Raw genomic sequence first — 15,863 nt, forward strand, 5'->3', positions numbered from 1 at the left:
AACAGAACAAAACAAAGCGGGGAAAAAAAAAAAACATGGTTTTCAAATGTATATGTAACAGTTGTTAAATACCGTCCCATAATGGGTTTGGGCTGTTTCACTTATGAAAAATAATGTTGACATTATTTTGGTACTTGTTGTGAAGCTCGGTTAGATATAGGAAAATTCACTAGACAGTAGACCATATGAACCTCATGTGACTAAGTGGATTCCCAGCCAGTTCCTTGTGTTTTAGGATCTGTGTGTGTGCACATCTGGGTGTGAGTGTGAGTGGAGTCCTTCTTCTGTCACTCTCTGCTTATTCCTTTGAGGCATGGTCTCTCCCTGAACCTGGAGCTTACATGTTCATGGTGAACCTTGGAGCCATCAGTCCCCAAAGTCTTCTTGTCCCGGTATTTCTTGGGGTTGGGGTTCTAGGCAGTTTACATGGATGCTGAGGTCCGAATTCTAGTCCTCCTCATGGCAGAACAAGTCTTCTGAACTGCTGAGCCGTATTTGCTCTCCGTCAACCGTCAGCCCTCCTCCTCCTTCCCAGTAGAAAGTAGTCAGCGTCACTGCACTGTGTGCAGAGCATTTACCAGCATGTCTTCTCTCCCTTTACTCTTATTTTGCAATTGCAAATTACAGATCTTTAGCAATTTGAAAAATTGGCAAGTTCCTTTAACTCACTAAAGGTAGATCTGAACCAGGTACTGTTGACCTAACATCTTGGTATGGACTTCTCTCCTGCTTCCATCCACATACTGTACCTATAAATCACAGCCTTGTGTCTGTAGATAGTCTTACAAACGTATTCTTGTGGGCATTATTATCAAGAAGAACATAGATCCCAGAAAGACAGCTTAAAGAGTATTGTCTGTTATTGGCAGCTTCATTGCATAAACATGTATGACAACTAAAATAATTTCTTACTGCCTTTATCAGATGATTTGACCCAACTCTAACTAAGGTTAAATGTTCTGAACACATTTAAAGTATTCTGGGTTGCAGTGTTTGGTAGGTAAGGATGTTAAATGCATTTCTCTCCTCCCATGGTTTTACCTTGTTTCATCAGGATGTAAGCCTGCCCTAAGTCAAGGAATATTTATATGTGAGGCACTGTCTTAGTCCTAATGACCAAGCAGTGCATGAAACGCAGCCCCTGGCTTTTGGAGGCTACATATTAATGAGGAGGACTTTAGTAAACAGTAATTACTCATCCCCACTAGTAGGAACTGGTCAGCATGGAGATGAAGCATATCATTCAGCATCATTCATATGTGTGAGCTTCAGTGCTTGGGGTTATGTCATGTTCTGGTTTTGTTTGCTCATCTGTAGGGAGCAGATTGTAAAGCAGTCTACTGAGCTGGTCTGCAGAGCCTATGAGGAAGTTCATGCAGCTGTGATGAATCCAGTCAACGCATACAAAGATCCAGAGAGCATCCTACACAGGACACCTGAGCAAGTGAAGACACTGCTCTCCTGATGATCTTGATGGCATTTGCAGATTATTGGTGCCTGGAAACAAAGGGTGGTTTGGGTTTTTAATCTGAGTCTTTATTTTGAAGTTTGAGGATTAGAGTTTTCCTTGTATGAGATCGTAGGTCAATTTCTTTCATTCTCAGCTAATATGGAGATAAATCAATATTGACTTGAGTCTGTACTGCTGTGTCTCTTCTCTTGGTAGCAATGTTCTCTTGTTCATTAGCTGCCTGTGCATAGCAGCTTAAAGGTCCCACTGATTTGGGATTATAAATGGAGGCAAAAAGTCAAATGGAAGATTTCAGGATTAAGTACAACGAGGTCTAAGTTAGTACCATGTGACATCTAAACTGCAGTTGTTGGTAATCAATGTCCCTTTGTGGACGACTTCACTGCTTTCCTTGTGATGAATAGCTTCTCGAACCTAGCCCATGTCTCTGTCCCCCAGATAAGTGTCAAAGGGTTTGTTAGAAGAAAGCAAAGTTGAGGCTGTCGTCTCCTTTCTGCTTATTTTCGTACCTGCAGCCTCGTTCCTTGCAGACATTTGTATGTGTTTAAATATACACTCAGCTGAAAGGTTGGAGAAGAGGGGGAGAGACCCTTCAGTCGGCTTCCTGTGCAGGCAGCCTCAGCCTGCCCGTGGAAAGCCTTGTGTTTCAGGGTGGGTATTCACCACATAGTATGCACCTAATCTAGCCACCCCCAAACGGTTTTGTGTTCACACTAATAAGGATTGTTCAGAGCAAAAGTAACTACATGTTATCGATTGTGATGTCAATCTGTCTTGTTGGTTTTTTCAATGAATATATGTGGCATATTTTTATCAGAACAGCATAATACAAGGCAGGTACTTACTTACGTTGTGCCTAATTTATTTCTACTGTGAAAAAAAGATTGACGCACTTAGCATTTTGTTTGCTAAGAGAAAATATATTTTTTCTTGTTATCTGGTTTTCTTAATATGTATTAAACTATTTCTGGAGCAACAATCTTTGTAGTATTTTTTATACTTCTCACAGATGTGTTTTGGGAAAATACTGAGCAGGAGGAAGTACAGCAGAGGGAAGCCAGGTCCAGGTAGGATGTGGTACAGTATTAAGCTGAGAAGCATGTTGAAATGGAACGTTATGAAGGCCAGCATAAATACAACACTCAAGTCTGCTGATGCCAGGCTTTGTATTTTGGACTGTATTGATTTGCATAACTATAACCTAATTAAAGATGGCTTGGTGCATGGGAATGTGTGCTATGTGGGCAGAACTGGAGATTCAAGGTGGCAGTACTCCCCAGTGGCCAGATCAGTGCAATCTCTATGAAAATTCCGTCTGCCTTCTTTTTTCTTTCAGAAAAGGACAGACTGCTCCTAATATTTATATAGACACATACAAGACTGTGAATAGCCAAAACTTTAAACCAACGACAGTACAACAGTACTCAGAACAATGTGGTACTGCTACCAGGATGGGCTCTACTATGGGGTTCCATCCTGATAAGCCCAGAGTAAGATGACAGTGCCCAGTTGGAAATATATTCCATCCACCTAACCATATGAGCAGCAGAACTTAACCACACAGCATCAGTGTAGAGCATCAGGAACGTGTGCTGGTGATTATGGGCTGGCTTGGCTTGCTGCTCCTGTCCAACATTGACAGGCACAGAATGTCAGAAGCCCACACGGAGGTCAAATTCAAAATTAGAAGTGTGAGTTATACTGAATGCTTATAACTTTCCCACAATCATAAAGCAGAAAACTTAAATGTTAACTATTATGCACCAGGACTGTGGTTAAAATGGAATTTAGAGTTCATAAGTAAACCTGTGTATAGACACAGTTAACGTTTACAAATAATAGTAATAATAAGGCTGCCAAGACTCTTCAATAGATCATTTCACAAATGGCTAGAACAACTGTAAATCCAACTCATCTCAAATCATATTAAAAATGAACTCAAAGTAGATGGAAGACTGAAATGTAAGAACCAAAACTTTTATAGACAAAACTTGTTATAAATCTTTGTGCTATTGCATTAAGCAAGACACACACTCACACTCTCTCTTAATTAAGAATTTCTTTTTAATGATACCCAATGGGTAGGGGGATAGACTTTATCAAATGTTTTTAAATGTGTGTTCAAGGGCAAGGCTTGTAATCAAGTCATAAAGTCCCAGCATAGACGGGGAGGTGGACACTTAGCCTTTAGCTGATAAACTGCTAGCTTTTGAGCAGAAGAGTCAGTTTTCTTTAATGGTGTGACCTCTGGTATGTGTCCCACACTCCAGGACATAGCCCACTCCCGAGATTAGTTGGCCAACACAACACAACTCAAGGGGTCTGAGAGAACATGAAATTGGGTTGGTGTGGAGGTGGGCCTGGGAGGAGCTAGGAGAGGGGAATAAATAGGATCAAAACACATTGTATGAAATTCTCAAAGAATTAATATAATTTTTTTAAAGAAAATGAAAAGCCAGGCATGGCTCTTAATCCTAGCACTCAGGAGGCAGAGGCAGGAGGATCTCTGTGAGTTTGAGGCCAGCCTGGTCTACAGAGCGAGTTCCAGGACAGCCAGGGCTGTTACAGAGAAAAATCCTTGGAGGTGGAGGTAGAGGAGGAGAGGAAACAATGGAGAAAACCCTTTGCAAAGTATTTGACAAGGCCTATGGTGCAGATTACACTTGAGAATATAATGTACAACTCCAATATGACTGAGTTTTTATTTATATGTACAGTCTGCATAAGCATTTCACCAAAGAAGATACAAAAAAATGACTAATAGGCCCATGAAAACAAGGTACAGAAATGGCCAGCAAGCCCTTGCTTGGATAGACTTCCATGTTGGTAGTCACTAGGGAAATGCAAGCTGAGGCCACAAAGAGACGCTGTTTCACACATACCAGGGTAACTATTACAGTAATGATTTTTAAAGGGCAGTAAGTTAGTGTGAGAATGAAGAAGTTGAAATGTCATTCATGCTGGTAAGAGCATAAAATGGGTGTGGAAAATAACTTGATGGCTTTTTAAAAAATTAAATGGGATCACTATATGACTTATCAATTCACTATGCCAAGAGAATTAGAAAACCACATCTACACAGAATTTTTTGTTGCTGTTTTGACATTTGGAGACAGGGTTTCTCCGTGTAACAGCCCTGGCTGTTCTGGAACTCGGTCTGTAGTCCAGGCCAGCCTTGAACTCACAGAGGCCTGCCTCTGCCTCCCAAGTGCTGGGATTAATATACAACTTTTATAGAAATATTTATGGCAGTATTTATAACCACCCACAGTGGAGAGAATCCAAAAGTTCATCAAACAATGTCATTCACCCTTTTAAAAAAAAGTGAAGTTTGGATACGTGCTACAGTGTGGACGAGTCTTGATTGAAAGACGCCAGCATAAAAGACTCCATCTAGCTTGACTATGAAGTGGGACATGTATGAAGTGTGAGGGAGAAGCCCATGTGGAAACGAGAAGCACAGTAACAGCTTACAGGGACTGAGGGACAAGGCAATGGGAGCTGACTGCTGACAGGCCCCTTTGGAGGGAGGTAGAAATACTCCGGAGTTAGTGGTGATGGCTTCGTAATATTGAATATAACGTCAAACCACTGTGTTTTACTCTTTGAATTTACCACTTGTAAATTGAAACTTTTGATAAAGAATTGTAGAAAGTGAAACTGTAACATGCCAGTTTGCACATCTTAAATTCAAATATTGAGATCTTAATTGATTTTGAGATTTAGAAACACCACCACCTGGCAAGCTATTTTGAAAGCAGAAGGTAAGGCATGTTTTCCTGAGAGCTGTCAGTGGAGTGATGGTAATTGTCCAAGTTAGGAATGTTTGTCTACGTAAAGCTTTATCTCTTCTAAACATGTGGATTGAATGCAGAATGGGACGGAGAGTCAGTAATACTGAGTTCTTGCAGCAGGTTGTTTTTCTTGTGTGTGGGAAGGGGTGCAGGTATGTTCACCGCCAAAGCTAGAGGTGAACATCAGGCGTCATCCTCTGTTGCTCTCCATTTTAGTTTGTAGCAGGGTCTCTCACAGCTTGGAACTCACTAGTACAGCTTGGCTGGCTGGCCAGCAAGACTCCAGGATCCTCCTAACTCCACTCCAGCGATAGGATTACAGGCACGTGCCACTGGACCTGGCTTTTTACAGGAATGATGGGATCCAAATTCAACTCCTCATGCTTCCTTCAGAAGTACTTTTAACAAGTGAGCCGCCTCCTCAGGCCTTTTTATTATTATTATTATTATTTTATTTATTTATTTATTTATTTATTTATTTATTTATTTATTTATTTATTTTGGTTTTTTGAGACAGAGTTTCTCTGTGTAGCTTTGAAGGCTTTCCTGGTCCTCACTCTCTAGCCCAGGCTGGCCTCGAACTCACAGAGATCCGCCTGCCTCTGCCCCCCAAGTGCTGGGATTAAAGGTGTGCGCCACTGCCACCCAGCAGGCCATTTTTTTTTTAAGTTAAATATGCTGTTGATGAGTATAGCCAACCCTACATATGGTCATTTGGGGGGTCATAATTATATTTAGGTATGATTATCAGTCATATATTTATGAAAATACTTTTATACTCAAATTACTTTTGAAAATAGATGTTATAATATAGGTCCAAATATAAAATTAACATGTCAGCTGAGAAACTAGCCTAAGAATTGCATTAATAACAGCATGCCAATCTATCAAATCCAGCTAACATTGATGCCAGTGAATACTAAAATAAAAACATTTGCAGTGAAAATAACTAAAAACTCGTCATAATACTAAGCTTATAAACATGAGCTGAACTGGAGGAAATTTTAGATAGGATCAAAAGTATTCATGTGAAACATTTGCTCACTTCAGGGGATATATAATTTTCTGGCAAAGTGTTTAGAATTGTATATTTAAAAACTGAATCTGAGCTAGTCTAAAATTTTCAGAGATTTTATATTTTATATAAATGTTACATACATTTATATAAAAGATGAAATTTATATAAATGTTCTGCCACCAGGAAAGTAATTTACTTATGTATTAGTATGAATCATGTACTTATGTATTATGAATTAATTTATTTCTGATCATCAAAATCCTAGTATATTAGTATTTTCTAATGGGGGAGGGGTTACTGTCTTCCAAACAGCTTTTGATAACTCTCCCCTACGAGGATAACTATAACTTTGTATTTTTATGCTACAGTTCTTTAGTATGGATATACAAAAATATTACTTTTTAAATTTTTGTGCTGCTCTACAGTGAAATGGAATTAATTTGTGCACGTTGGCCGTGTTTCTTCCAGGCCCCTTTCTAACGGACATTGTTTTCTCTTAATTGGGTTTTCTATTTATAGTTTATATTATTGGAAGTTGCAGTTTATATACTGTTATCTTTTAGATCTGATTTAGATTATCAAGGCTTCATTTCTTTTTATGTCTGCTTTGGTAAATTTCAATCTAGATGTGACTCCATTCCCGGACTTAATGTCGTGGTGCTCTGCTCATCATCCTGTTACCTGGTGATGGATTCTGGAGACTCTCTTATTTTGAGCTCACCATTTCCAAAGAATGATCTTAAATGTTTGATTTTCTTTATTGTCCTTTTGTTTATTTCCTTTATTTTTGCTCTCTCTTCATTAGTTCCTTCTTTCTACTTTGTATTTTATTTGGTCTTTTTTTTCTACCTTGGTGAAATGGAACTATATAATTGATATCTAAACATTGTCCTGCAGTGATATTTTCATTTATATATAACATTTGACATGTTAATCTATAATTCCTTCTAAATTTACCTACATATATAGATCTGTATATGTTATGTCTTCATTATCTTTTTTATTCCATTTACTTTTTAATTTAAAAATATATTTTAACTAAAATGGAATTATACCACTTCCCCTCCATTTTCTCCCTATGCCTGTCTTCTCAGCTACCCTCTCTCAAGCCCTTCCCACATCCTCCCCACTCAAGTTGGTAGCCTCTTTTTCTTTGATTATTATTGTTGCGTGTGTATGTGTGTGCACAAGAATATACAAGTCCGTTTCTGTGTTTGTATGTGTCTGGTTTCAAGGCTGACCGTTGCACTGGATAACCAATAAGGAGGCTCTTCCTGGGGAGAGGCTGGTTTCCCTTCTCCCTGAGGTCCTTAATTCCTGTACATCTTGGTCTAGGGATGGGAACTCCTCCCAGCATCACACTAGCATGTCCATTAATACTGCTGTTGTTCTAGTCTTGCTCACGGAGCCATTTTTAGGAGAGACCATTTCACAGCAGATTTCCTGGTAGTCTGGCTCTTACAGTCTTTCCACCCCATCTTCTGAGATGTTCCCTGAGCCATAGATGCTAGAGCTGTGATGCAGATGTGTGCTTGATGCAGCAGCTGTGGTGCAGATGCGTCTGTGATGCAGGAGCTGTGATGCAGATGCGTCTGTGATTCAGGAGCTGTGGTGCAGATGCGTCTGTGAAGCAGGAGCTGTGATGCAGATGCGACTGAAGCAGGAGCTGTGATGCAGATGTAATTGTGAAGCAGGAGCTGTGAATCAGATGTAATTGTGACGCAGGAGCTGTGATGCAGATGCATCTGTGAAGCAGGAGCTGTGATGCAGATGTAATTGTGATGCAGGAGCTGTGATGCAGTTGTGTCTGTGAAGCAGGAGCTGTGATGCAGATGTAATTGTGATGCAGGAGCTGTGATGCAGTTGTAATTGTGATGTGGGGGCTGTGATGCAGGAGCTGTGATGCAGATGTGTCTTTGATGCAGGAGCTGTGATGAAGATGTAATTGTGATGTGGGAGCTGTGATGCAGATGTAATTGTGATGCAGGAGCCGTGATGCAGATGCATCTGTGATGTAGGAACTGTGATGCAGATGTAATTGTGATGCAGGAGCTGTGATGCAGTTGTAATTGTGATGTGGGAGCTGTGGTGCAGATGCATCTCTTGGGGCTGAGCTCCCCACCATCGGTTGATTTCACTTCAAGTATCTTCTAATTTCCATAGTGACCTTTTATGCTTTTTTATGTATATTTACAAAAAAATATTTCTCAGTGATCTTTTTATTCCTTTGCATCAAAAATGCATCATGTATTTCAGTCCTTTGACATTTTTATGCTTACTTTGTATTCCAGCCTATAATATAGTCTAGTAAATTGTCCTCTTTAGAGTGAGGAATGAAGTCTTTCCTGTAGTTACTCTGTGAAGTGCTCCACATGTTAATAATGATAGTTTCATTCATCCGTTCATGCAATCTGTAATCCTCTGTAGCCTTTCTGGTGTTTAATCTGAGCTATAAGCTTTCATAGCAATTATGATTTATGTTTTCAGTCTCTTCTTGTTTGCTTTATATGCTTTAGTCTATTTCTAGATATTCGAATTTGACTGATGTATTTCTCTGCAGTGTGATCCACTTGGAAATACATTGTTTGCATTTTTGCTGTTAATGCTTTCAACAAGGGAGTATGGCGATGACATCTGCTTACAAAGACTGATGAGCGAGGCCGAGTGTCCTTTGTCATGCCCCTGCCGTGTCTCTCACTCCTCCAAGTCCACAGCTCTTCCACGGCGCACTTGCCAGCGAGGCCAGTCACGGCTCAGTGAGCGGCTGGCAGCACCAGCTGCTTTCATCCGCTGGTAAATCGAGCCAGGTCCTCACAGCGTGTTGGGGTTCCAGGCACACTGGGTGTTTCTCCTTCCTTCCCTCCATGGGTGGGGACTTGGATTCCACCAGCTCTGTTGGGGTTTCATGCTCTAATCTCTAAAGGTTCCTGGTGCCTTATGCGCGGGAGATGAGCTACTCTTTCTTCCGTTCACTGAATGGCTTCATCTTAAAGCTGTGGTTCTCCCTCATGTTAATGAGAAGGTACTGTATGTGTGCCACACTGCTTTCAGCTCCCAGGGGAAGATTTGTTCTGTTTTCTGTTTTGGTTTTTTTAAGGAAAAATACGAATCCCAGTTATAACTGGGTGTGCCAGTCTCCTTCTATGTGGGTTGTTTTTTTATTTCTTTTCTTTTCTTCTTCTTCTTCTTCTTCTTCTTCTTCTTCTTCTTCTTCTTCTTCTTCTTTTCTTGGTTTTTGGTTTTTTGTTTGTCTTTTTTTTTTTGGTTTTGACTTTGTTTTTTTAACAAATAGGGAAGCACTTTTCTCGTGTGATGGATATCGTGCTTGTTCTAAACCCATCTCTAATCCTGAGCCCAAGCTTACCGTAAAACTGAATTTCATCCATACCCAGTAGCCTCAGAGAAACTTTCATAGAACTTGAGTGGTTAGCAGAGGAGTGAGCAGAACCCAAACTTCACAGCTTTGCTGCTGAGTACACATAGTTCCCAAGTCTGATGAAGGAGTTACTCTCTGCTGAGCACGTACCCGTGAGCCAATAGCCAGGTGCCATGCCATGGAGACTCAAATGTCAAGGTACTGCCGCCAAGGTTCTGTTACAGGATGAAATAGCCAACCCTTGCCCTCACCAGAGGGGGCACCTAGGATCCCTGATAGCTGTGGCAGCCTGGCTAGGCCACGTCTGCCTTCCAGACCGGTGCACCACCTTGCCCTCCTTGCCCATCTTCTCGCCCTTTGCCTGACCTTTGACCTGTGGGGTCACCACTGGGGGCACTTTACCAGTTGACTCATGATACCAAGCAGACATTGTACTCGCCCTTTTCTGTGCCTCCAGCAACAATGCCCCCACCTCTTCTCTGGCCTGGCAGCCTGGAAGGAAGGGATTGCCAACTCACTTTTTAACATTTCAGGGCCTCCTTTCAGAGGCTTCTGGGGTGGCCTGCCACTCAAGGAAAGCCAACACAGGAACCCAGTTAGATCCTTTCAGAGGACTGTAACAGCCAGCCCACCCTGGCCTGCACCAGAAAACCTGCGGGGAACAAGAGTAGCCTTTGTAACTCCCACATTCCAGCAAGATGGACTGAAATCGGGTTCTGTCAGCTCCCTCACACTACCCCATTTTCCCCTGCTCCGAAACCAGAGCCACTGAGTATCTCAACAGAACTAAGACCTTGTTAGCACTAAGCATTTGGCCCAGATTTCTCTCTCTCTGTGGGAACTTGCATGGGTAGCTCCTCCCCATGCTGCTGCTGCAGAAGCAGATGGCCATCTTGGAGAGGGTCAGAAGTCTGGGACTTGGACAGGTGGAGAGTTCTGTGTGCCAGGCTGAATCGCTTGTAATTAGAATGCTTCTCATCATCTTCTGCACTTCTGAACTTACCCAAGGAACCAGCAGCCTTTAATCATGCACAGAAACAGATCTGTCCCTGAAAGCAAAAGCTGCCTGTGAAGTCAGAGGCATACAGTAGAGATGTCAAGAAAGCTAGTGGACCTGGAGTGAGCAATTAACCCTCCCCTTGGACTAGGTGTTTCCTCATTATCAGGGCGATGGACCACAAGCAGGGTGCTGTGCGTGGAGCTGGGGTAGGCTCCCTCTTCTTTCTCGCCTTTTCGATTTTTTTCTTTCTCCATCCCCTTGCCTAAGCAGTGCCTACAATAAACATTCTACATGTTTTGAGTCATGTTGCTGACACTCAATGACACCAGTTGGTTAACGTTTATCTGTTTTCTAATATGGAAAGGAAAATAACTCATTAGTCTTGACACCCTTAACGTGCGAGGGCTCTGAGACACGAGCTAACTTTGCTCCTTCCTGACTAAGCTGTGCTAATTGTCAGACTGTTCTCCAGCTAGAGAGCCGACCACAAGGTGAGGCATAGCCACTCGTGCCTCGTAAGGCAATGAGCGCTCCGGGAGCACGTCAGAATCATGATTTATTTCAAAGCCTTCCAAAAGAGATGAGCAACCGAGACTTTCCTCTCTGGAGAGCTCCTAGCAGGAGCAATGGCGATTTCTGGGGTTGAGTATAGAATTGTCTGTGTAAAGGGTGATGCTGGACTGCACCCCAACAAAGCCCGGGTCCTGTGCAAACTTCCAGTGGAGAAAGGGAGACTGTCACTTGTGGGGGCAACCATAGTTCTGCGGGAGTAGCCGCCCTCTGGTCCTTAGATCTCCCTGATTCCAGTTCTGAGTTCCACCAGGGAAGTGACTGTCATGTGTCACAGCTGGTTCAGGTAGCCATGCGTGGGCAGACTGGAAGTAACAAAGATAGGGCAAGTGTCCCCTAAACAAGAGCTAAGGTTCCCCAAATGCAGACCTTTCTGTAGAAGCTGAGATCTGGGTTTCACACACTGCCCAAGAGGATCCAGAGTCTCTGGCCACCCAGGTGACCCTGCCAGGCACTCCCAGATCCCTCCAGTTCATCTCGCACTTTCGCCCATGTATCTGTCTTCTTCACACTCAGGGCCAGTGAGATTTAGCGGCCCAATTTCATGAGGTAATTATGTTTTAACTCTCCTGTGTGCGATTGTGCACTCTCTGGCGTTGCTGCAGCTGGAACATGTGGGTGTTGACCTGTCGGTGGGGTTTGCTGGCCCACTGGGCCCAGGGCCTGGTTGCACACTGATACTGATGCTGCCCCTGCTGGGGCTCGGTTAGTGGCTTAGCGCTGATACAGAGCAGGGACAATGGTAATTTCCTGGCCTGCCCAGAGGAACTCTTGATTGCTGTGTGGGTGGCCTACATCTTCTTCATCTGCTTGGCTGTGCTGCCAGGATTATTTGTCCAGGCTCCAGAGCCCCAGGTAGTCCTTTGGTTCGGAGGGGCCAGAAAAACAGGCCTGGTTAATCATAGCCATGCACCTGGAACTGTGGTTTTCCTTTGTACTTATGTAGGCATCCATGCCTGGGGTGGGGGCAGGAAGAGGAAGCTCCTGATACACCCATCTAACTTTGCAGCTAAGTCTCAATAGTAACTGCAAAAAATAAAAGATTTATTTTTATTTTATAGGTATGGGTGTTTAAATGCCTGCTTATATATAAGTACACCACATGCATGCCTGATGCCTGCAGAGGCCAGGAGAGGGCACTGGATCCCCTGGAACTAGACTTATAGATGGTTGTGAGCTGATTAGCAAGTGCTTTTAATCTCTGGGCAGTATCGTTTGCAATTTTCCAGGGCCTCATGGTGTTCTTTACCCGGCATAGGTAGTGATTGTGTTATCTGTTCTAATTTGAATTCTGTCTGTTGGCTCTGGGGCCCCGGGAAAGTTAGTCTCTCAAGACATCAGTTTCCTCTGCTGTAAAGTGGGGTGATCACCGACTGTAGTAAGGTGGGACAGGTTTTTTGGGGGAATTAAATAATCTGTGCATGCCAAACAGTCTGCCACAGTGACAGACACAAATAATGCCCAGTCACTAGGTGTTAGGTCCAGAGCTGTGAGTGGAGGGAAGTATTTGAATGCAGTATTCTAATGCCTTATGTATTCGTCCCTCACCCCCATTTATATGCAGAAACTGAACCCTGAAGGTGACTGGGTGGAGAGGGGAACCTTCTGCAGGTGATTCCATAAGATGGGTATCTCTTGAAGAAGATTAATGCCCTTCTAAAAGAAGCTTCCTCACTCCTTCACCTTTTGAGTAGTAGTGAGAATAGAATAGCCCTCAAGGCCTTTAATCTGCCAACACCTTAATCTGAGAACTCTTGGCTGTGACAACTGTAAATAGTAAGCTTCTATCATAGATTCCCATTCTACAATATTTTATTGTTTTAATAAAAAATAAATTGATTGAAATGAAGTCTGCAGTGCTCATTTATTTGGACAGCTCATAGAACTGAAATGATACAGAGAAGACTAACATGGCCGCTGCACAGGACGACAGGCGGACTCATGACGCATCCTGTACTTGTGGGAGGATAGCTCAGCAATTTAGAACACTGGTTGCTCTTGCAGAGGACCCAGGTTTGATTCTCAGCACTCACATGATGACTCACAACCATCTGTAACTCCAGTTCTGGGAGATGTGTGACCCTCTTCTGGCCTTGCTGGCACTACATACACAATACACATCCATCCATCTAGGCAAAACATTCATATACAAAAAATAAAATACGTTAAATCTTTTTTTTTAAGTATCTAACATTTATTGGTCACACTGTTGAACTCCCCCTTAACCCAGGGCCTTGATAATTGGTTACTGCTTGTATAACCTCAGGAAAAAGCCTTGTGAATCTTGTTTCAGGAACTTCTTCAGCCTTGTAAGTTTTGTTTACTTTCTGAGCCTTGTAAATTTCCTTTACTTCCCGAATCTATCAGCCAACCTTTTCCCTCCAGGAAAGAATATGTCAACTCAGAAGAAATAGCTACACAAGAGACAGGTTTAAATTATGAACTGACCCACTAGTCAAAATCATAAGCAACAGACCAGGGAATTCAGGATAACAATCACCTCAGGTGATGAGCTCTCCAACCAGCTGGGCTGCCTACAGGTCCTGCAAGGAGTTCGGGGATGAGGCTGCTAAGGCGGGCCTTCTGGAGGAGCAGAGCTGCCCTTGAGTCAGTCCTGCTCCTGTGTGTGACCCTAAGAAGCTTCTCATTGCTTCACCAAGCTAGACGTGAACTGATTAATTCCTTGTGTCTGTCTTCAGTGCCCTATCCTGGGTCAACAGACATTTGTTCCTATTTCCGTATTAGAAGTCACACAACACTGTCCTAAAAAATAGAGATTAATACCATAAGGTAAAAAATATTTTCTGACCGGGCGGTGGTGGCGCACGCCTTTAATCCCAGCACTCTGGAGGCAGAGCCAGGAGGATCTCTGGGAGTCCGAGGCCAACCTGGGCTACAGAGTGAGTTCCAGGGAAGGCGCAAAGCTACACAGAGAAACCCTGTCTCGAAAAAAAAAAAAAATTCTTGTGTTATTACAGGTGGCCGTTGCGTAATTTCCTTAATTAGCATCAGCCACTGCTGTCGTCTTCAGCATATTAGCTGACTTTTCCCTGGGGCCGTGAGGTAGTGTCATCCCCTTCAGAGCTCACAGGCAGCCCGTGTTACACTAAGGCTCTGTGACAGCAATGGGGGGATCCTGCGGGGGTGCTGAGAGCAGCGCCTTTCCCTCTGAGCCTTCGGGAAGCAGCCACATGGAGCCTTACGTGGCCCCTTCGCCAAGGTCCTCCGAGTTCCGTGGTACATCTAGCCTTTCATGAGTAAGGAGGAAGGGAGAAGAGGCTTTGTCTGGGGTGACGAGCCCTGGTCTTCCATCCCTGGGCCAGCGATTGCCCTGCTTTTCCACACCTTCCTGCTCCTTAGCATTGGTTTATTCATTTTTCGGGGCTATTTAACTTACTCCATTTTACCGTATTAAAAGGAGAAGGAAATCCATTTGTGTCTCCAGCTGGCCATGGCCGTTAGTCAGAACCTCTGAACGAAGTTCATTGTCCAGTTTGCTTAAGAGGAAAGGCTCAGGAATGGGTCCTGAAAAGCTCCTTTGTCACGAAAAGGGCTTAAGATCACAGCCTCTCGCTCTTCACCATCAACTTGTAATTACTGCAGAGTTTAGTGACAACGGAAGTGTTGCCATACTGTGCTCTTTATTGCTGGAAAGTCCTCTCAAAATCACTTCCCTGCCTGGTTGCCTTCCCGTCTTTCCTCTGCGAGGCCTTATCTGTCTGTATTAATTGTCTTTTTTAGTGTTCTTTGTCTTAAGAAAGAAATACAGCCCCTCACCCCACCGCCCACCCCACCCCACCCACCAAAAAATCAAGCAACCCTGTTCCATTAGTGTCCTGAGCAGCAGGTATGGCTCTGCTGTGCACTGCCACCGCTAGGGGCCGTTGCACTCAAGGCTGATGGGACAACTGTCCCGAGCCCAGCAACTCAGAACCAGCCTCCTGGCCAGCACTCACCAGGTAACCGCTCTAGCTGTCCCCTGCGATATCCCGGGGTTTCCACGAATTTCTTTGTACATAATCTTCGTACCCAAGAATGCCGACCAGAGGTACTCAGGTGGAATTACAGTGTGGGATGACCGGAGCCACAGCCTCTGCCCTGCCCTGCCCTATCACGTGGGGATCCCAGTGAGCTTGGGCGAAGCCCCAGGCAGTCATGGGAATGCCTGGATCCAGGAATGCAGTACTTCCAGTGGATTCTCGTTCCACCTCCTCACTGCAGCAGCTGCTGACTTGGTGAAGCATGCTTAATCCCGTTGATCCTTTACGTGCCTGAAACTCCAGCAGTCTGTCCACTTGTGGAAGTTGTCGGAAAGCAGGGTTGTGTAAAGCACCTGGAAGCGTGCATAGTTCTTCCGTTACTGAAAATAGCCGTGGGTCCTCTTTTTCTCCTGCCTGCCAAGTTTGCTCACTTACTTATCCACACAGCACATTTCCAGTGCCCACCAGACTCCTGGCATGATAGTCAGTGTTGAGGAAAACATCCAACAAGAACAGGGTGAGGATGCTGAAGGCTGGGACAAAGGAGAAACAAAACTTTTGCTTTCCCATTTTGATGTTGTCTCCAAAATGAAGCCCTACAGCCCCAGCTTTCTCCCCAGGGGTCACTGGCAATGCCCCCGCCCCCGTATCATT

The 15,863-nt window shown here is 43.7% G+C and overlaps 1 non-coding gene and 1 pseudogene across 1 annotated transcript; both read left to right on the top strand.

Moving 5' to 3' along the window:
* LOC131912918 (conserved oligomeric Golgi complex subunit 6-like) overlaps positions 1-2,450 on the top strand; it is a 48,714-nt pseudogene extending 46,264 nt beyond the window's left edge.
* Positions 2,451-13,087: 10,637 nt separating this feature from the next.
* On the top strand, positions 13,088-13,190 carry LOC131913911 (U6 spliceosomal RNA). Its single transcript, XR_009379984.1, has one exon. It is a non-coding gene; the product is annotated as a U6 spliceosomal RNA (small nuclear RNA).
* Positions 13,191-15,863: the final 2,673 nt, after the last annotated feature.

The sequence above is a fragment of the Peromyscus eremicus genome, chromosome 6 (genome assembly GCF_949786415.1).
Source record: "Peromyscus eremicus chromosome 6, PerEre_H2_v1, whole genome shotgun sequence".
Taxonomy (NCBI): domain Eukaryota; kingdom Metazoa; phylum Chordata; class Mammalia; order Rodentia; family Cricetidae; genus Peromyscus; species Peromyscus eremicus.